The 23,335-nt window shown below is 38.1% G+C and overlaps 2 long non-coding RNA genes and 2 pseudogenes across 4 annotated transcripts; all 4 read right to left on the bottom strand.

Moving 5' to 3' along the window:
* Positions 1–3,019: 3,019 nt before the first annotated feature.
* On the bottom strand, positions 3,020–10,179 carry LOC120322333 (annotated as a pseudogene).
* A 387-nt stretch (positions 10,180–10,566) lies between these two features.
* On the bottom strand, positions 10,567–10,746 carry LOC120322331 (annotated as a pseudogene).
* Positions 10,747–14,265: 3,519 nt separating this feature from the next.
* Positions 14,266–15,794, bottom strand: LOC122319679. 2 transcript variants are annotated; one of them, XR_006245283.1, is made up of 3 exons: positions 15,050–15,794; positions 14,927–14,996; positions 14,266–14,862 (listed from the first exon to the last, which is right to left on the bottom strand). It is a non-coding gene; the product is annotated as an uncharacterized LOC122319679 (long non-coding RNA). The 2 variants fall into 2 exon arrangements; XR_006245282.1 differs by having other exon boundaries at positions 14,927–15,794.
* Positions 15,795–22,421: 6,627 nt separating this feature from the next.
* Positions 22,422–23,329, bottom strand: LOC120322329. Of its 2 annotated transcripts, XR_005562108.1 has the most exons (3): positions 23,034–23,329; positions 22,911–22,980; positions 22,422–22,846 (listed from the first exon to the last, which is right to left on the bottom strand). It is a non-coding gene; the product is annotated as an uncharacterized LOC120322329 (long non-coding RNA). The 2 variants fall into 2 exon arrangements; XR_005562107.1 differs by having other exon boundaries at positions 22,911–23,329.
* Positions 23,330–23,335: the final 6 nt, after the last annotated feature.

Here is a 23,335-nt window from a genome sequence, read left to right as displayed (position 1 = left end):
TCGAAATCATATAAATATATAAGTTTCGAACAATACGAGAGGTCGGCAACCACTGCCTACCTATAGTAGTTTTTGAACCCTCTGTCGGTACCAGCCTTGTTTACACTACTATAACCTTTCACGTATATGGGCTATTCCTATAATTCTAAGAGAATATAGGAATATTTATCATTTTTTCATTTATACATACGATAAATATTCATTTCCATATGATTAATATTTAATTTCCATATAATATTGTCGAAATCATATAAATATATAAGTTTCGAACAATACGAGAGGTCGGCAACCACTGCCTACCTATAGTAGTTTTTGAACCCTCTGTCGGTACCAGCCTTGTTTACACTACTATAACCTTTCACGTATATGGGCTATTCCTATAATTCTAAGAGAATATAGGAATATTTTATCATTTTTTCATTTATACATACGATAAATATTCATTTCCATATGATTAATATTTAATTTCCATATAATATTGTCGAAATCATATAAATATATAAGTTTCGAACAATACGAGAGGTCGGCAACCACTGCCTACCTATAGTAGTTTTTGAACCCTCTGTCGGTACCAGCCTTGTTTACACTACTATAACCTTTCACGTATATGGTCTATTCCTATAATTCTAAGAGAATATAGGAATATTTGATCATTTTTTCATTTATACATACGATAAATATTCATTTCCATATGATTAATATTTAATTTCCATATAATATTGTCGAAATCATATAAATATATAAGTTTCGAACAATACGAGAGGTCGGCAACCACTGCCTACCTATAGTAGTTTTTGAACCCTCTGTCGGTACCAGCCTTGTTTACACTACTATAACCTTTCACGTATATGGGCTATTCCTATAATTCTAAGAGAATATAGGAATATTTGATCATTTTTTCATTTATACATACGATAAATATTCATTTCCATATGATTAATATTTAATTTCCATATAATATTGTCGAAATCATATAAATATATAAGTTTCGAACAATACGAGAGGTCGGCAACCACTGCCTACCTATAGTAGTTTTTGAACCCTCTGTCGGTACCAGCCTTGTTTACACTACTATAACCTTTCACGTATATGGGCTATTCCTATAATTCTAAGAGAATATAGGAATATTTTATCATTTTTTCATTTATACATACGATAAATATTCATTTCCATATGATTAATATTTAATTTCCATATAATATTGTCGAAATCATATAAATATATAAGTTTCGAACAATACGAGAGGTCGGCAACCACTGCCTACCTATAGTAGTTTTTGAACCCTCTGTCGGTACCAGCCTTGTTTACACTACTATAACCTTTCACGTATATGGTCTATTCCTATAATTCTAAGAGAATATAGGAATATTTGATCATTTTTTCATTTATACATACGATAAATATTCATTTCCATATGATTAATATTTAATTTCCATATAATATTGTCGAAATCATATAAATACAGAAGTTTCGAACAATACGAGAGGTCGGCAACCACTGCCTACCTATAGTAGTTTTTGAACCCTCTGTCGGTACCAGCCTTGCTTACACTACTATAACCTTTCACGTATATGGGTTATTCCTATAATTCTAAGAGAATATAGGAATATTTGATCATTTTTTCATTTATACATACGATAAATATTTATTTCCATATGATTAATATTTAATTTCCATATAATATTGTCGAAATCATATAAATACATAAATTTCGAACAATACGAGAGGCAACCACTGCCTACCCTATGGTCGGCAACCACTGCCTACCTATAGTAATATGGTATAGTATAGTAGTACTATAACCTTTCACATGTATGGGTTTTTTTTATATCATACTAATAGAAAATAGAAATATTCCATCATTTTTTCCTTTATATGTATATATAATTATATTAATTTATATATACTTATATATTTTTTCCTGTATTCATATAATATATATATTTTTTTAAATATGTATATTATTTAATTTAATATACCATTATATTGTCTGTATTCATATGATAAATATTTATTATTTTCATATGTTTTATATTTAATATACCTATAGTATTGGGTTTTTTTTCTAATACTATAAGAATATACGAATATTTCATATATTCCTTTAGTCATAATAAAGTTATAATTTCTATTATAAGAGAAGGACACCACCACTTTCATTAGCGTCACTAAATTGATGACAAGCTATTTGGCAACCTGATAGAATTTTGTAAAGTCTTTATTTCTATCATTAGTAGATAGTAGATAGATGGGGACAATTTCATTAGCGTCACTAAATCGATGACGAGCCATTTGGCAACCTGATAGAATTTTGTAAAGTCTTTATTTCTATCATTAGTAGATAGTAGATAGATGGGGACAATTTCATTAGCGTCACTAAATCGATGACGAGCCATTTGGCAACCTGATAGAATTTTATAAAGTCTTTATTTCTATCATTAGTAGATAGTAGATAGATGGGGACAATTTCATTAGCGTCACTAAATCGATGACGAGCCATTTGGCAACCTGATAGAATTTTGTAAAGTCTTTATTTCTATCATTAGTAGATAGTAGATAGATGGGGACAATTTCATTAGCGTCACTAAATCGATGACGAGCCATTTGGCAACCTGATAGAATTTTGTAAAGTCTTTATTTCTATCATTAGTAGATAGTAGATAGATGGGGACAATTTCATTAGCGTCACTAAATCGATGACGAGCCATTTGGCAACCTGATAGAATTTTGTAAAGTCTTTATTTCTATCATTAGTAGATAGTAGATAGATGGGGACAATTTCATTAGCGTCACTAAATCGATGACAAGCTATTTGGCAACCAGATAGAATTTTTTAGTCTTTCTTTCTATCATATGATATATAATATTATATATCGCGCGTCCAGTCGGTCGGTCGGTCAGTCAGTCGTCAGTCGCGTCCAGTCGGGGTGGTCGGCTCTCGAGGGCACTGGCGCTTGCGCGCTAACCCTCAAAAACCAACAAACAAGTACCACACGAGTACTCAATGGTCTTATTTATTTCGAATCATCAAGCAAAGGATAAGCTTCAGTGGATCGCAGTATGGCAGCTGCTCAACCACTTACAACACCTTGCCTGTTACAAAAGTCGTTTACAATTGATTCTAGGCTTTGTCATTGTATTAAATAATGCTTTTATATGTAACTAGCGCGGCATCAGGTGATCGAAGATCCTCCCAATTTACTATGTTACAAATTACATTGGCATCACATCCATTGTCGTTTATAAAGTAAATTATAAACTTTAAATGGTTTAGAAGCCATACAATGCAAATTGCCCCTTATTTATCATTGCAGTCCAGCACGGATACGACCTTAGAGGCGTTCAGGCATAATCCAACGGACGTAGCGTCATACCACTGTTCGCTCGAACAAGTATTGTGCCATTGGTCCGTACCTGCGGTTCCTCTCGTACTACGCAGGAATGCTGTCGCAACAACGTTTTGTCATTAGTAGGGTAAAACTAACCTGTCTCACGACGGTCTAAACCCAGCTCACGTTCCCTTGCATGGGTGAACAATCCAACGCTTGGTGAATTTTGCTTCACAATGATAGGAAGAGCCGACATCGAAGGATCAAAAAGCGACGTCGCTATGAACGCTTGGCCGCCACAAGCCAGTTATCCCTATGGTAACTTTTCTGACACCTCTTGTTAAAAACTCTTTAAACCAAAAGGATCGATAGGCCGAGCTTTTGCTGTCCCTGTGTGTACTGAACACCGAGATCAAGTCAGCATTTGCCCTTTTGCTCTATGTGTGGTTTCTGTCCGCACTGAGCTGGCCTTGGGACACCTCCGTTATTATTTGAGAGATGTACCGCCCCAGTCAAACTCCCTACCTGGCAATGTCCTTGAATTGGATCATACCTGAGTAATTGGAGTTATACCAAATTTTCAAATCAAAAATACATAAATGCATCGTTTTATTAAAGAATTTGTTTGCGATTATATAACAAACTCGTGATACTTTGATCAAGAAGCTTGCATCAAAACCCAATACCATAAGATATAATAAATATATCCGTATAATGGCTAGGAAATGATACACGTTCCATTTAATCAAGTAAGTAAGGAAACAATAAGAGTAGTGGTATTTCATTGACGATACCAAACCGAGGTCTAATATCTCCCACTTATTCTACACCTCTTATGTCTCCTTACACTGCCAGATTAGAGTCAAGCTCAAAAGGGTCTTCTTTCCCCGCTAATTATTCCAAGCCCGTTCCCTTGGCTGTGGTTTCGCTAGATAGTAGATAGGGACAGTGTGTGATTTCGGATCCCTCCGAACTTGTTTTACGTGGCGTGTTCCACATTGAAGGGATTACAACCACGACATCCAAAGATGCATTAGTCTGGATACGCCAGACAAACGTCCCGGTCTGGAAGCTATAGCTATGTACATAGCAACCACCCGGTCGCAGATTCGAGGCTTGCTTGCCGAGCAAGCACTCCCCCTTGCTGAGGAGCGAGATCTACTAAAATCTCTACTGATCTAAGGGTCACAGCACCCGAGTTTTGCGTAAACCATCGCCGTAACTCAAACGTCGAGCATACAGTAGGAATCTCGTTAATCCATTCATGCGCGTCACTAATTAGATGACGAGGCATTTGGCTATTTTTTTTTTTTTTTTTTTTTTGATCGCAAAGGTATGGAAATCTTCGAAAGATACTAGGGCTGCCGTTATTTGATCAGTTCCTAGCATGCACGATTCATTGCTCTATCCGAACCGAAGTTCCGCAACGCCTACGTACTAAAACCATCCTCATAGCCGTAAATAACCAATATGTGCGATGTTTATGCCTTTTTGATATTGTGCCAAGGCAGCAGGCAGATGTATGTGAACCAAACGTTTTAAGCTACGTCCAATCACGAGAAAACCCGCTAAGGTACATGAACTGTCTAAAACAGCCAAGACTGCCTCTCATAACCTGGACGCTAATGATATGACTATCATATTTGCTGAGGAGACCCTTCGCAATCAATCGTTTTACGGATTGACCACTCCAAATCCCCCTCCAGTTTAGGGTGGCAGAATGAAACTCGATGTCACCTGCGGCTTCGAATCGGCGACGCAATTCAGTTCGTATGTCCGGTCTGTCGTATCTATTGATTTTGCGCTGATGCGCTTCGTCCATAGAATGTCCGTCTGTCACAACCTGCACGTCAATCACATCAATGTGATTTTGTCGGAGTACCACCAGGTCCGGTTTATTAAGGCCGGATTCGCACTGCAGACTTGGTTCGGCAATGACCACGCAGCCTCTCTCCTCAAGTCCCCGCTTGATTCGATTTACTACGCAGTTGTGTCTAGCTACTCGCCTCCCATGCGAACGATAGCATTTTTGCATAATGTGGTTTGTTGTTTCGGGAGCATCACATCCTGCACGACACTGCCTCTCCAATTCGTGCCTTCCCCTCGTAGTGCGAGACTTTGTGGGTAGGGCATTTATCCGCAGCCGAATACCGTCTAAATATTCCTTTCCTGTTAGTAAACGCGTGGGCTGACTAACCCACCCGTGTTGGGGACCATAGTGGCCCGCTTCACGGAGTCCGCCACCATCAACGGAGAGGTACAACCTGTTCGCCCAATACTTTTCTATTGCCGGACGCGATAACAATTCATTTTGTTCAGCTATCAATCTACCTCGGGCCCTTTGTTTTTCCGCTTCGATGAAGGAGCTGGCTTCCTCGGATTGTACGAGGTGGGGCCATTTTATGTTGCTCAATCGTCTAAGTCGTAACATTGGTGCTACCCATCTTAGTGATGGAATTCCGAGACCCCCACATTTTGGGGGGGCATGAACGAATGCTATCGGCACATCCGACGGAAGATTTAGCCATCTTCGCACATAGAAACGTATTAGCTTGTCAGTCTTTCGTAAGACGCCTATCGTCACACTCCCAAGGGATAACTTGTGATAGAGTTGTGGGATCAGGACAGTCCGAAGGGCGAACAACCTCTGTTGTGGCTTAAGGGGGGCCTCTGACAATCTTTGTAGCTTTGGACCAATGTCCTCTGCCGGATTGCATCGAACCCTCCCACTTGCAGTGAAATGTATACCGAGATACTTCCACTCGTCAGTACGCTTCAGTGTTGGAATCTCTCTCGAGCCTACGCAGAAGCTCTGTGCCTCTAGCACAGTACACTTCTGTTTCGGCTGTCCCTTAATACCGACAGTAAAGCACTTATCAGCATTAAGTTTAAGGCCGACGGTGGATAAAAAGTCCACAGTCTTGTCCAACAAAGTTTGAAGTCCCATCCGAGTTTCCGCAAATAGTACCAAATCATCTGCAAATGCAGCAGCGTTTATCATGGCATTTCCGACCTTGGTACCAATCTCGCTAGGTAGGGCTCTAAGTAACCGGTCGATGACCAAGTTAAATAGAATGGGGGACAAAGGGTCGCCCTGCTTCACTCCTCTAGCAGGCACGAATTCCTCTGAACACCAACCTTCCCCGTTGAGACTGATACCACCTCCCTCGTACGTCTTCTGTACATAGTCAACAAAACCCTTCGGCGCACCATAAGCTCGTAATGTCCCATATATTGCTGCATGTGACAATGAGTCAAATGCCTTGCTAACATCTAAGTTGGCGATGTAGCAAGATTTAAAGTACTTATGGCTATGCCTCAGGACTAAGTCAACTATCGTCGCATTATCGGCGCAACCGTCGGTTGGTGAGAAGCCCCGCTGGCGCGGGTCCCAATCGATTGATGAGGTCAATCGGGTTGCCAAGATGGCATTTAGCTGTCTTACCAGGACGGAAGGCACCGATATTGGACGAAAGTCTTGCGGTCGCTTTGCCGTCACCGTCTTCGGGATGAAGATGGTTCTGGCCAGTCGGATAGAATGAGGTAAGTTACCGCACCATAGAATTAGGTTCATTATGCGTAGCATAATACCTGACGGCACCTCCCTGGCAGTTTTTGGAGTTACCCCGTCAGGCCCCGGAGATGAAGATAATGAAACTCTTGATGCCCTAAGGTCTTGTTCCGTTATTGCAGACCATACCGTCTCAAGCGAGTGATCCGTACGAATCACTTCTCCATTGCAAGAGCTTGGGCTAGGCTGAGTCATTACTTCTCTCCAGTAGGGCTCCATAAATTCTCGGCTTGGCATTACTGATTCATCAGTTCCATTAAGCAGGGACTTAATGCACCTTCCTTTATGCTTATCCCAGTTTCGCTGGATGACAGCGTACTGCTGCCTTCTGCTTTCCCTCCTATTCCGAGGTCTCCGAGGAGGCCTCGTCAGCGTGTGTCGTACACCCTGTACCGGAAAAATTCCCTGGAGGTAGAGCGATAAGCATTGGAGAGTGGTTTCCTTTCCCTCAAATTCCGCCCTATCAATGATAGTTTGTAGTTCTTGGGCTCTCCATTTGGAAGGGCATACTACGGGGCTATACCCACGCAGCGTCCGCAAAATTTCCCTGTTCGACTGTTCGAGCGGAGTGATTGGAGATGCTTCTGACGTTGGTACTTGGTGGTCTTGCTCACTTCTACTAGGGCGGCGCCTTATGGTTAGATTAGCAACTTCTGGTCCCGCCGTTGACCCGCGCTTACTTGAATTTCTTCACTTTGACATTCAGAGCACTGGGCAGAAATCACATTGTGTCAACACCCGCTAGGGCCATCACAATGCTTTGTTTTAATTAGACAGTCGGATTCCCCAAGTCCGTGCCAGTTCTGAATTGATTGTTAATTGATAATCGTTATAATTAATAAGAACTAATTGGTTTAACCCAAATAGTATTCTTAAAAATTTTAGCAAGAAAGTTCCACAATTGGCTACGTAACTAAACTATCCGGGGAACAAGAAACTAACATAAATGCTAGAAACTCTATTTACCCAGAACGAGCACATAAACCATGTTATTGTTTCCCAATCAAGCCCGACTATCTCAATCTTCAGAGCCAATCCTTATCCCGAAGTTACGGATCTAATTTGCCGACTTCCCTTACCTACATTATTCTATCGACTAGAGACTCTTCACCTTGGAGACCAGCTGCGGATATTGGTACGGCCTGTTGAGAAGTTTGCGTGTCCCCACCATAAATTTTCAAGGTCCGAGGAGAAAATATCGACACAACAGTATATGTCATGCTCTTCTAGCCCATCTACCATATCTCTCTGCGAAAGACTTCCATGGTAGTACGGCTATAAAACAGAAAAGAAAACTCTTCCGATATCTCTCGACGGCTTCTTTATGGTCGTTCCTGTTGCCAGGATGAGCACGAGGCCCATATTTAATAACAAACGGATACTCAACAGGTTACGGAATTGGAACCGTATTCCCTTTCGTTCAAAATTATTCAAGTGTATTATAATTCGCTTTTTTATGTAGTTTGGCATTTTTGTTTTACTTGAAAATTTTCGGCTTTCGCCTTGAACTTAGGACCGACTAACTCGTGATCAACCACTGTTCACACGAAACCCTTCTCCACTTCAGTCCTCCAAGGTCTCATTCGATTATTTGCTACTACCACCAAGATCTGTACCAATGGCAGCTCCATGCAGGCTTACGCCAAACACTTCTACGCATACCATTGTACCTTCCTACTCACTAAAGTTTCAAAATTTATATCACAAGTAATATAAATCATCTACTTTAGCGGTAATGTATAGGTATACAACTTAAGCGCCATCCATTTTAAGGGCTAGTTGCTTCGGCAGGTGAGTTGTTACACACTCCTTAGCGGATTTCGACTTCCATGATCACCGTCCTGCTGTTTTAAGCAACCAACGCCTTTCATGGTATCTGCATGAGTTGTTAATTTGGGCACCGTAACATTACGTTTGGTTCATCCCACAGCGCCAGTTCTGCTTACCAAAAGTGGCCCACTGGGCACATTATATCATAACCTTGAACTTCATATCAAGAAAGTTAAGGTTCTTACCCATTTAAAGTTTGAGAATAGGTTAAGATCGTTTCGACCCTAAGGCCTCTAATCATTCGCTTTACCAGATAAGATTATTTTATATAATATTAAAATGCACCAGCTATCCTGAGGGAAACTTCGGAAGGAACCAGCTACTAGATGGTTCGATTGGTCTTTCGCCCCTATACTCAATTCTGACAATCGATTTGCACGTCAGAACTGTTTCGGTCTTCCATCAGGGTTTCCCCTGACTTCAACCTGATCAAGTATAGTTCACCATCTTTCGGGTCACAGCATATATGCTCAAGGTACGTTCCAGTTAGAGGCATAAATAATATAAATATACATTATACATAACTATATAGAACGCCCCGGGATTGTGTTAATTAGCTATAAATAGTTAAAAAACTAATCCCATTAGTAGTCAAGTTAATTACGCTATTAGGTTTATATCCCAATAACTTGCACATATGTTAGACTCCTTGGTCCGTGTTTCAAGACGGGTCCCGAAGGTATCCTGAATCTTTCGCATTGTTAATCATACAAGTGCATATAATAAACATAAAAATCAATGATAATTATGCCATTATATAATTCCGAAAAATTAACGCACTGTAATCATATAAATCTATCAGCACTTTATCAAATTAATAACATTTATTCTGTTTTAAAATGCAAGCACTTTAATTTGAATAAACTATAAGTTATATTTTATGATAAATTTGGGATATGCTAATAGATTACAATGTCCTTATATGGAAAAAATGCACACTATCCTTATAATATTATTTAAATATTACAATTTTAATGATGAATTTTCCATAACGGATATTCAGGTTCATCGGGCTTAACCTCTAAGCAGTTTCACGTACTGTTTAACTCTCTATTCAGAGTTCTTTTCAACTTTCCCTCACGGTACTTGTTTACTATCGGTCTCATGGTTATATTTAGTTTTAGATGGAGTTTACCACCCACTTAGTGCTGCACTATCAAGCAACACGACTCTTTGGAAACATCATCTAGTAATCATTAACGTTATACGGGCCTGGCACCCTCTGTGGGTAAATGGCCTCATTTAAGAAGGACTTAAATCGTTAATTTCTCATACTAGAATATTGACGCTCCATACACTGCATCTCACATTTGCCATATAGACAAAGTGACTTAGTGCTGAACTGTTTTCTTTTCGCTCGCCGCTACTAAGAAAATCCTTGTTAGTTTCTTTTCCTCCCCTAATTAATATGCTTAAATTCAGGGGGTAGTCCCATATGAGTTGAGGTTGTATATAACTTTTTATTGCCATTAATTCTTAATATATAATGATAAAACATTTTAATAAATTCGTTGTAATATATCCATTATTTCTTGTAGCATAGTATTATCCATTAACGAACCAACGAAGAATAATAATATAACCAAGTTTTTTTCTATTTTCGAATCATTAATAAGAGACAATCCTAGATGAAAAATAATTCAATTTTTTATGCTAGACATTTCTCAGTATTATTTGATTGAAAAAGAAAATATTTCTCTTCGTTTTTCACATCCAAATGTGAGGATAATGTTTTTCATATATAGTTTTTAATATTATGAATAAAATTATTATTTTATCCAATAATATACCATATGCTTATAAAAATTTATAAACAACTTAATTAGCATAGTCTTACAACCCTCAACCATATGTAGTCCAAGCAGCACTATAAAATTAATTAAAGTACATAACAGCATGGACTGCGATATGCGTTCAAAATGTCGATGTTCATGTGTCCTGCAGTTCACACGATGACGCACAGTTTGCTGCGTTCTTCATCGACCCATGAGCCGGAGTGATCCACCGCTTAGAGTTTTATAATTTATTTCTATATATTGTCAATAATTTTTTTATTGAAAGAAATTAAAAATACACCATTTTACTGGCATATATCAATTCCTTCAATAAATGTATTTTTATACCTAAAATAAATGCTGCGAAATGTCTTAGTTTCATATAAGCATTATGTATCATGTAATTATATTTTATTTGTAATTAACCAATATGGGCGATACATACTGCAATTTATATAAAACATTAACCTGATGGATGCCAGGTACAACATTGTATATTTAAGGTTGTTGCATTAGCCAATGTATGCTCATAACTTAGATGAACAATACATATTCGCAACGCGTGTATATTATGGTCCATATACACACAATTTTTTTGTTACCATTTTTATTTGATTTCGAATGTTCGAATTATTAGGAAATGCATTGTTTATTTTTATTTGAATGCCGTTTATTTAATTTAATGTTTTGAGCCAACACTACCCACAACATCAAATTTTAATAGAAATGTTAAAATGTGGTCACCAGTCACTTTTAACATACATATGTGGTAAATGTGGTCCCCAATCACATTACCTTTGTGGTTGCCAGCCACATTTATTTATTATATAAATATATCAGAATTTTGTTTGATTCCATTGAGAAATCTATCAATTGAATATTATTGTGTTAGATAATATTCATATATAAACGCATTTGCAAATAATCATAATAAATCATGTGCATTTCTAAAGTAAATCTCATCATTCATATATCATATGCTTTTGTAATTTGGTATTTTGGTAAATTCAATTTATTTGTATTATAACAAATATTTATTAACGGTAAGGATATTATACAATAATGATCCTTCCGCAGGTTCACCTACGGAAACCTTGTTACGACTTTTACTTCCTCTAAATAATCAAGTTCGGTCAACTTTTGCGAAACAACCGTAACACGCAAGGCGTCACAGTGATCACGTCCGGAGACCTCACTAAATAATTCAATCGGTAGTAGCGACGGGCGGTGTGTACAAAGGGCAGGGACGTAATCAATGCGAGTTAATGACTCACACTTACTGGGAATTCCAAGTTCATGTGAACAGTTTCAGTTCACAATCCCAAGCATGAAAGTGGTTCAGCGGTTTACCCGGACCTCTCGGTCTAGGAAATACACGTTGATACTTTCATTGTAGCGCGCGTGCAGCCCAGGACATCTAAGGGCATCACAGACCTGTTATTGCTCAATCTCATTATTGCTAGACGCAATTTGTCCATTTAAGAAGCTAGTGTCCTTATAATGGGACAAACCAACAGGTACGGCTCCACTTACATAAACACATTCAAACACAATAAACATTTTACTGCCACCATGAATGAAGGCTATATAAGCTTCAGCACCATAATCCTGAAGATATCTATTTAATATATTTGAGTCTCGTTCGTTATCGGAATTAACCAGACAAATCACTCCACGAACTAAGAACGGCCATGCACCACCACCCATAGATTCGAGAAAGAGCTATCAATCTGTCTTACACACTTATGTTCGGACCTGGTAAGTTTTCCCGTGTTGAGTCAAATTAAGCCGCAGGCTCCACTCCTGGTGGTGCCCTTCCGTCAATTCCTTTAAGTTTCAGCTTTGCAACCATACTTCCCCCGGAGCCCAAAAGCTTTGGTTTCCCGGGAAGCGACTGAGAGAGCCATAAAAGTAGCTACACCCAATTGCTAGCTGGCATCGTTTATGGTTAGAACTAGGGCGGTATCTGATCGCCTTCGAACCTCTAACTTTCGTTCTTGATTAATGAAAACATCTTTGGCAAATGCTTTCGCTTAAGTTAGTCTTACGACGGTCCAAGAATTTCACCTCTCGCGTCGTAATACTAATGCCCCCAAACTGCTTCTATTAATCATTACCTCTTGATCTGAAAACCAATGAAAGCAGAACAGAGGTCTTATTTCATTATCCCATGCACAGAATATTCAGGCATTTGAAGCCTGCTTTAAGCACTCTAATTTGTTCAAAGTAATAGTACCGGCCCACAATAACACTCGTTTAAGAGCACTAATGCAGGTTTTTAAATAGGAGGAACATATGAAAAAATACAAGTATTTAATCACATGTAAGAACTCCACCGGTAATACGCTTACATACATAAAGGTATAGTTGTAGCATATAACGAAGATTAGTTATATTGCGAGTAGATGTAATTGTCGTAGTGCTAACAGTGGCACGCGCTGATTCCGGCTCTATGTTGTCGGCAATGGGCTGGGTTAGAATTTAAATACTGTAATACTACGTGCTCTTGAAAGTTAAAACAAATAAACTAAAATCGCGTGCGAATAGCCAACAAATAATCTTGAGGGAAAAGAGAAAGCTAGATCGGAAGGAAAAAAAAATATAGTTAAAAAGAAAGGAAATCTCAAACAAAATATTCTAGTGGATCTTTTAGGCGCACCCCAGAATCTGGAGTGGCCGCTGCCCCACCCTTCCATGATCGCCACGAGCAAAACCATGTTTATTGGCGATCCCATTGGTCCACTAAGAATTCAGGTCACTGCATCAAATCCGCTGTTCATAATCCCAGATAAATAACTTCTATTCGGACTTCATTATAAATTTATTCATTAAAATTAATTAAACCAAAACCTTTCATTTGTTGTTCCTGCTTAACTTAATTTTTAACCTAAAATCCTAATTAGATAACATGTAAAATAGATTTATATATTAATAGAAAGAAAAAGTAAAAAAAAATTTTAAACCCCAAGAAATTACCTAACCTTATTTTGGTTCTTTTACTTGTTATTATGGGCGATTATTATTTTATCATTATTATATTATATATATATAGTTTTATCCTATTTTAATTATTAATGCAAAAGAAATTATTCCTAAATTATTTATTCATTGTAATAGTCGTTGTATATACATATGTAAGTATGAGTGAAAATACAGTGGCTGAAAAGAAAATATGTTTCAAAACCACCTATACCATTCGCATAGGTATTAATATAATATAAAAGTAATATAATTCGATAAGAAGAAAAAAAATTAAAATATTTTCAATTTACTACCGGCGTACCCAATATTTCGGTCCTCGACTGTACCTATACACGAGAGAGGCTCGGTGTACACAATATTTCGATCCTCGACTGTACCATGCAATAACATGTTGTCGTAGGTCAAGCCTGGGTTTTGGGTTTCGCGACGAATTAGACGATCAAAAGAAAGAATAGATTTAATATATAAAACTGTAAACTTTAAAGACTGAAAGAGCCATCCCCCAAAAATGCAATGCCTTTTTTAAATAATATATCGTTGCAAGTAATAGAGACAAATTTTGAGATATAACTTACATGTTATTTTCTCCCACGGCGAAAGTACTTTCTCCGGCGAATTTCTTCTTATTGTTTCATGTTTTGGTCTTGATAAATGTTTGCGGAAAAAGTTGTGTATGGATATATATATATATTATTGAGGTATTGCGTTGGATGAATGGCTGGAGTATGATTAACCCATTATGTTTTTAATTTTAATTATTTTTCTATATTACTATTTATTTAAAAAGTTTTTTTTTTTTTATTTTATTTTTTTTTTCTAGCTGGCATGGCCAAATCTTTCCACCACTGACTTTCACTTTTTACCTTTTTTTTTATTTATTTAATTTAATTTAATCTATTTATAATTTAATTTATTCTATATTTAAAATATATATAATTTTTTTTTTTTTCTCGGGTATAGTAAACTCGTAGTTTTCGTAACGTTTTAAATTGAATTCATTCTTTTTGTTTTGGCGATCGTTGGTGTCCAATTATTTTATTAGTGTATTAGCACATGTTTTGTAATGCGTGCGGTAACACCATTAGTTTGTCACAGTGTAGCCACCTCGTGGTATAACCAAAAAAAAATTGAACCGCTTAATGTGAGGGGCTTTTGTTTTCCCTTTTTTTTTTTCGTTTTTCGCTACAGGTTTTGTTTTTCACTGAACTTTTGCGGGGGTAGATTAATTCACACTAATAACACTTGAACACCGATGGCTTCGGCCAAAAGAGATGTTCTGATGATCGATGTGCATCGGCTACTCTGCTGGACGTGCTGCTCTGGTGGTACGGCTTGGAGCCGGCGGTTGCTTGTGGGTAGCACAAGGTGCCAGAACCTTGTGAAATTATTAAATTTTCAGTTAGATTCTGAAGTAAAAAAAAACTCGAATAAATAGTTACCTTTGATCTGGCACCGAACTAACCCCAAATTTAAATACAGTTGGTGGGATTTCTAATCTGGGCTTGGGTACTAAAGACGAAAATAATTAGCAAAAGCGAATTTCACTTTAGAAACTAACTCACCGAAGAATATCGAAATACAAAAAAAATTAGAAAGAAACGTGGGTGTGTTTTTTTTTTTTTGGTTGGTCGCACCTGTACGTCTGATCACCTCCAAGGTTAAAACGGAAAGAGAACGACCGGCATGGCGTTCACTAGTATGCCCAGGTTGCGTTTTCTTATCTATTACAGTGTAAGCTTGCAATTTCGATAGAACCCAAACTGCATTGATAGGTTAATGGGTAGGTGGCCCTACTTAAAGCAAGTTCCTAACCCCGATAATGCTACTTTCGGACTAACCCAAAACTGTGACAAGCGACACTTCAAATCCCCCCCACTAAAATCACGCTTGATTAGACAATCAAGGGTGATCCACGCTTGGAGCGGAAACTATTGTTTAAGATCCTTCGCATGAAATTTTCCAACAATTCGTCCTTGTAAATCCTCAAGCTCATAATATGCCGAGCCTAGTTTTCTTCTCACTCGAGCTTTTAAGAAGGCTGGAGCTAACTTGGCATTGAAACCTTTTGCAAAATTGCTCTGTTGGAAGTTTCTACGGTAAATTTCTTGACCTACCGCATACGATACTTCTCGACTACGCATGTTGTACGTCTTTTCGTTGCGCGCATGTTGCTTTACCACCTTTTCTTTAGCTTGCTCTCTCATGATATCGAACGAATCGTCCCTATTAAATACAATGGATCTATCTTCTAACAGATTCAATCGTCGTAACAATTCGTATGTAGAACCATTAGTTATCATGTGTTGTCCGAAAATAAGGCGATACGGCGTTTGCTGTACGGCAGTGTGAAGACTTGAGCGAAGTGCACAGCTAATCTTACTGAGGTTCTCGTCCCAGTTGGTCTGATTTGGATGGACATAGGCTTTAATGGCAGCCAGAACGGATCGATTTACTCGCTCAGATGCGTTTCCTTGTGGTGCATATGAAGCAGTGTAGGCGTGGTTAATTCCATAGCTAGTTAACAGATTGTTAAAAGCGTGCGACTTAAATTGCACACCGTTATCGGATACGATAGTTTCAGGTACGCCAAAGCAATGGAATAACTCTTCCATATACGGCACGATTGCATCCACAGTAAATTTTTTTACTGCTTTTAGAAAAGGAAATTTGCTAAAATGATCAAGGACTATGAATATGCCAATGTGGCCAGACTTCGTCCGAGGGTAAGGACCCAAATAATCCACGTATAGTCTTTGAAATAGTCGCATACTGGTCGTTACTTTGGCTAACGGTGGTCTAAGCACTTGGTTAGGGTGCTTAGTGCTTTTGCAGACCTCGCATTGGTTAATATAATTGCGAACATCGGTTACCAGATTAGGCCAAAAATAATATCGACGAATTCGCTCTAAAGTTTTATTTATTCCGCCATGAGAAGCTAAAGGATCGTCATGGGCAGCCTTAATAGCCACTGACACTAATTCCGAAGGTAGCCAAAGTTTCCAAACTGATTCATCAGCAACTTGCTCAGCCGAAGCATGCTCGGTACGACGATAAACATAACCGTTTACAACTTTTACGTCGGGACTTAGAAGACTTCCTTGCTCAATTTTTTTCTTCAACTCCTGATAGCTCGGTACTTCAAAAGCTGCTGATTTTAAATCAACCTCAATCGCCGAGAGATCGTTAGCGTGCGTCCGTGACAGCGCATCAGGAACGATGTTTCGACTACCCTTGCGATGCTGTATCGTGAAGTCATAACCCTGGAGCTTTAAAGCCCAACGGGCTAGTCTACTGCTTAGGTCAGATTGATTCATCAACCATTTCAACGACGCATGGTCGGTAATGACGGTGAACGCATGTCCTTCAACATACGCACGAAATTTTTTTATGCTTAATATAGCCGCTAAACATTCTTTTTCGGTGACCGAGTAATTTCTCTGACATTGATTAAGTTTCTTGGACATGTAAGAGATAGGAACTTCGTCACCTTCGTCATTTATCTGCATAAGCACGCCACCAACGCCGGTGTGGCTGGCGTCACAGTGGATATAAAACGGCCGTTGAAAATCTGGGGTATGTAACACTGGGGCATTACAAAGCTGCTTTTTTAAATTCTCAAAAGCTTCATTAGCTGCCTCGGACCAATTAAAACGTAGTTTTCCTTTCAACGCATCCGTTAAAGGTGCTGAGACAGAAGCATAATTTCGAATAAATTTCTGGTACCACCCAGTCATACCCAGGAATCGTCGCAATTGCTTAATAGACTTAGGAACAGGATAATCTACGATAGCACTAATTTTATCCATATCCATTGCGATTGCGCCATTGCCTACAATATGGCCTAAGTAGCTGACCTCCTTTCTACAAAATTTGCTTTTCTGAACATTGATGGTTAATCCCGCTTTTCTTAAACAAGATGCTAATTCTTTCAGAACTAAGACATGTCGTTCAAAAGTATCGGATACAATCAAAAGGTCATCTAGATATATAAATACTTCGTTTTTTAAAGTACATGGAATTATTCGATCCATTAATTTGGACATGGTTGAAGGCGCGTTGGTAAGACCAAATGGCATTACAGTGAATTGGTAGAGAGGTCTACCTGGTACCGTAAATGCTGTTTTATCACGCGAACTTGGCTCTAGTGGGATTTGCCAATAGGCATCTTTAAGATCCAGGCTCGTTAGATATTCCGCTTTAGGCAACCGGCTTAGGATGCCATCAATGATGGGCATTGGATAAGCATCCTTACGTGTCGCTTGGTTCACCTTTCGGCAATCTATGCATAATCGCACTTTTCCGGGTTTGCGGACCAATACAACAGGGGAAGACCACGCACTGGTCGATTCTTCAATAACCCCTAACGCAAGCATGCGATCCAGTTCATCATACATAAGTTTTTCGATAGCTGGGGACACAGGATAATGTCGCTGCTTGATAGGTACGGAATCGCCAACGTCAATGGAGTGGGAAAGCATGGTCGTTTTCCCTAGACCCTTTTCGGCAAAAGAAGGAAAGCATGTGACTACGGCGTTCAATTGCTGTTTTTGTTCTTCCGTCAGAAAACGAACATCGTCTAGGTCTACTGCTGAGAGATTACTTTCTGGACTAGGTTTCATGATAGTGTATGGCAATAGCTGATATTTTATCCAAAAGTCGATCCCTAAATACAGTGATTGTTTTAACGAAGGTACGATGTACAAAGTAATATCTTTGGTCATATTGTTATACTGAACTTCTGTGCGAATCTTGCCCACGATGTTTTGGGATTTTCCATCGGCAGTATGAACAATACTTTGAACAGGCTTATGAGGACACTTTTCTATCAGTATTTCTTCGGCTAGTTTTCCACCTATACAACTAATAGAGGCACCAGTATCCATTAATCCAGATACTGATCGGCCAAGAAGTTTTACGTCTGCGTATGGTCGTACATCAGAGGCAATAATTGCTGATAATAAAAACCGTTTTTCGATTTTTATCTGGTCATAAAAATCTCTAATACGCTGTGCAGATCGCGAAGGCTGTCTCTGGTGTTTATTGAACGATTCGCCGGGTGGACATAATTCGGTAAAAGGATAGTCTGGTTGTTGAGACAAATCAGGGAGAGAGGGTACAGAACAGCTATTGGTTACTCCGTATTGGTGGCTTTCGTCACCACTTGTTTGTGTGCCCCTTTCAAAGGTGCACGGCCTCGGTAGTTTTTTGAGCGACAATGAGGACATGAAGGAAGGTAGGTGTCTGGTTTGCCACACCCATAGCAGAACACACGACGTTCGGCTAAGCACTCCTGATATCTGTGTCCGCTTTTGCTACAATTCCAACAGGATAAATTAATTGCGGAAATTTCAGCTGTCTCTGAATCCGACTCCACTTCGGACTCAAGACTTACCTCCTGCACAAACCTACGAGGAGCAGGAAGAGGTTTTCGAAATCCTGGCTTGACAGTCAGCATGAACGTTTCCCTTTGCGAATAATACTCCTTAGCTGAGAAATGCTACTGATCTCCTTATATAAAAGCTCATGTTGAATTTCTGGCAATAAGTTTGATCTAATGGATTCTAACACTGATAATTCTGACAATGGTTCAGATAACTTATCAGTTAATAGGATGATACTTTCGTAAAAGTCATCAAAGGACTCCCCTTCCTTTTGTTTACGACGATAAATTTCTGCTTTAATGCTAACATCTGGACGTTCTTCCTTAAATTGATGCCGTAAGGCTTTGCATAAGGCCTTCCATTCAACTTGGGGTACACTTTGGTGGTAACGCCAATACCAATCACTAGCAACCCCTTCAAATAAAATGTTGACATGGCTAGTTAGAAGCATAAAATTACCTTCTAGTGTCTGTTTGGTAAGAGCTTCGACCCTATAGATAAACATATCAATGCTCATGCCTGTTCGTCCAGCGAATCTAATTTTCCAGTTTGCAATTATTTGGCTTACGCGATCAAATCGCAACCCTGACCCTATAGTTGAGAAACTAGATTGATTTGGGACATTACTCTGCACTTGCTGTTGTCGATCTATTAACTCGGCTACTGGAGGTCTTGGCTGTTCGGGTCCAGTAGAAAGTGTCGATAAAATGTTCTGCAGCCCGGTGTGTAAAACCTGCGCTAAACGTTCGGTCTGTTTTGCCGTTGCTACGGCCATCGCCTCGCTTATCTGCTGCATATCATTTAGACCTGGAGACATATTCCTATTGTTTGCATCCTCTGAGGTAGGTATTTCGTTAGATTGGTCCATATTTAACGTTCCTGGACTAGAGTCTATCCGTACTTGTTCTTCAACACGAGTATTTATGCGCGAGGTCCCTGGAAGACTTTGTGTTGACTGACTTAATTCGGTGTTTACAGTTAAATTAAGTAAAGAAGCTTGTAAGGACGCTTTACAAACTGGACAACGGTCGCGATTGGTAACTTTTGTATTGAAGCAAACCCAATGGAAGGTATGATTGCAGCTTGTAGACAACAACTGGGCAGTGTATTCGATAGGTTTCAAACAAATATAGCAATGAGTTTCTTGTTGAAGGTGTTAATAACTACGAGACAACGGCATTTTGTTTTCTTTAAAGAAAAGTTTTTTTTTTTTTTTTTTTTTTTCGATAGTTATGATATAATTATTTTAGGTGTTTATAATTTTATTTTTCAATATAAATGCATAAAAATATCTAGGGATTATGAATCACTTCAATGAGCAGTTTCGACTATTAACTTTGTTTAGATTGCCATTAGGATTAGATAGAAAATAAAAGGGAAGAAAATAGTATGAAAATAGATAAGAATAAGTTTTATCAGGGGTAGAGTGTAGTTTATTCACCCACAACTCTAGGTCTAAACTGAAAAGGAAACAGGAAATACAAAAATGTTAACCTGTTCAATCGGTAGGGTATGGTTTAATCACCCATATCCCTAAATCCATACTAAACAGGAACGAAGCTAAGTTTACTTTACTGGACACGAAGCACAGCCGAAGATGAAAAGGCAAACGGCATCAACTTCACTTCTTGTCACTTACGATCCAAGTCAAATAAACTAAAACATCGATACACTTTAGCGGTAGATTGTAGATTCTTTCCACCATATCAAAATCCAGCTAAAATGCAAAAGCCATCATGTGAACTATGGCAAGCGCGGTGAGTAAAGTTTATTACCTAATCCAGCGTCTAGCTCATAATTACATGCGAGTGTTACTTGGTAATAGCACCGTCATACAAGGTACTAGAAAATCCATTGTAACTGAGTCACCAAAAGAAATAAGAACATCAAGATTATTTGGACGCGGTCGAAAGATGTAAGTGACCGATTAAAATTTTATTATTCATTTGGAGCCTGCCGGTTTGGGCCCCACGTTGGGCGCCATTATTTATTTGTAGCATATAACGAAGATTAGTTATATTGCGAGTAGATGTAATTGTCGTAGTGCTAACAGTGGCACGCGCTGATTCCGGCTCTATGTTGTCGGCAATGGGCTGGGTTAGAATTTAAATACTGTAATACTACGTGCTCTTGAAAGTTAAAACAAATAAACTAAAATCGCGTGCGAATAGCCAACAAATAATCTTGAGGGAAAAGAGAAAGCTAGATCGGAAGGAAAAAAAAATATAGTTAAAAAGAAAGGAAATCTCAAACAAAATATTCTAGTGGATCTTTTAGGCGCACCCCAGAATCTGGAGTGGCCGCTGCCCCACCCTTCCATGATCGCCACGAGCAAAACCATGTTTATTGGCGATCCCATTGGTCCACTAAGAATTCAGGTCACTGCATCAAATCCGCTGTTCATAATCCCAGATAAATAACTTCTATTCGGACTTCATTATAAATTTATTCATTAAAATTAATTAAACCAAACCTTTCATTTGTTGTTCCTGCTTAACTTAATTTTTAACCTAAAATCCTAATTAGATAACATGTAAAATAGATTTATATATTAATAGAAAGAAAAGTAAAAAAAAATTTTAAACCCCAAGAAATTACCTAACCTTATTTTGGTTCTTTTACTTGTTATTATGGGCGATTATTATTTTATCATTATTATATTATATATATATAGTTTTATCCTATTTTAATTATTAATGCAAAAGAAATTATTCCTAAATTATTTATTCATTGTAATAGTCGTTGTATATACATATGTAAGTATGAGTGAAAATACAGTGGCTGAAAAGAAAATATGTTTCAAAACCACCTATACCATTCGCATAGGTATTAATATAATATAAAAGTAATATAATTCGATAAGAAGAAAAAAAATTAAAATATTTTCAATTTACTACCGGCGTACCCAATATTTCGGTCCTCGACTGTACCTATACACGAGAGAGGCTCGGTGTACACAATATTTCGATCCTCGACTGTACCATGCAATAACATGTTGTCGTAGGTCAAGCCTGGGTTTTGGGTTTCGCGACGAATTAGACGATCAAAAGAAAGAATAGATTTAATATATAAAACTGTAAACTTTAAAGACTGAAAGAGCCATCCCCCAAAAATGCAATGCCTTTTTTAAATAATATATCGTTGCAAGTAATAGAGACAAATTTTGAGATATAACTTACATGTTATTTTCTCCCACGGCGAAAGTACTTTCTCCGGCGAATTTCTTCTTATTGTTTCATGTTTTGGTCTTGATAAATGTTTGCGGAAAAAGTTGTGTATGGATATATATATATATTATTGAGGTATTGCGTTGGATGAATGGCTGGAGTATGATTAACCCATTATGTTTTTAATTTTAATTATTTTTCTATATTACTATTTATTTAAAAAGTTTTTTTTTTTTTATTTTATTTTTTTTTTCTAGCTGGCATGGCCAAATCTTTCCACCACTGACTTTCACTTTTTACCTTTTTTTTTATTTATTTAATTTAATTTAATCTATTTATAATTTAATTTATTCTATATTTAAATATATATAATTTTTTTTTTTTTCTCGGGTATAGTAAACTCGTAGTTTTCGTAACGTTTTAAATTGAATTCATTCTTTTTGTTTTGGCGATCGTTGGTGTCCAATTATTTTATTAGTGTATTAGCACATGTTTTGTAATGCGTGCGGTAACACCATTAGTTTGTCACAGTGTAGCCACCTCGTGGTATAACCAAAAAAAAATTGAACCGCTTAATGTGAGGGGCTTTTGTTTTCCCTTTTTTTTTTTTCGTTTTTCGCTACAGGTTTTGTTTTCACTGAACTTTTGCGGGGGTAGATTAATTCACACTAATAACACTTGAACACCGATGGCTTCGGCCAAAAGAGATGTTCTGATGATCGATGTGCATCGGCTACTCTGCTGGACGTGCTGCTCTGGTGGTACGGCTTGGAGCCGGCGGTTGCTTGTGGGTAGCACAAGGTGCCAGAACCTTGTGAAATTATTAAATTTTCAGTTAGATTCTGAAGTAAAAAAAAACTCGAATAAATAGTTACCTTTGATCTGGCACCGAACTAACCCCAAATTTAAATACAGTTGGTGGGATTTCTAATCTGGGCTTGGGTACTAAAGACGAAAATAATTAGCAAAAGCGAATTTCACTTTAGAAACTAACTCACCGAAGAATATCGAAATACAAAAAAAATTAGAAAGAAACGTGGGTGTGTTTTTTTTTTTTTGGTTGGTCGCACCTGTACGTCTGATCACCTCCAAGGTTAAAACGGAAAGAGAACGACCGGCATGGCGTTCACTAGTATGCCCAGGTTGCGTTTTCTTATCTATTACAGTGTAAGCTTGCAATTTCGATAGAACCCAAACTGCATTGATAGGTTAATGGGTAGGTGGCCCTACTTAAAGCAAGTTCCTAACCCCGATAATGCTACTTTCGGACTAACCCAAAACTGTGACAAGCGACACTTCA

This window comes from Drosophila yakuba, unplaced genomic scaffold (genome assembly GCF_016746365.2).
Source record: "Drosophila yakuba strain Tai18E2 unplaced genomic scaffold, Prin_Dyak_Tai18E2_2.1 Segkk59_quiver_pilon_scaf, whole genome shotgun sequence".
In the NCBI taxonomy this organism is placed as follows: Eukaryota; Metazoa; Arthropoda; class Insecta; order Diptera; family Drosophilidae; genus Drosophila; species Drosophila yakuba.
This window is presented reverse-complemented; position numbering and strand designations above follow the sequence as displayed.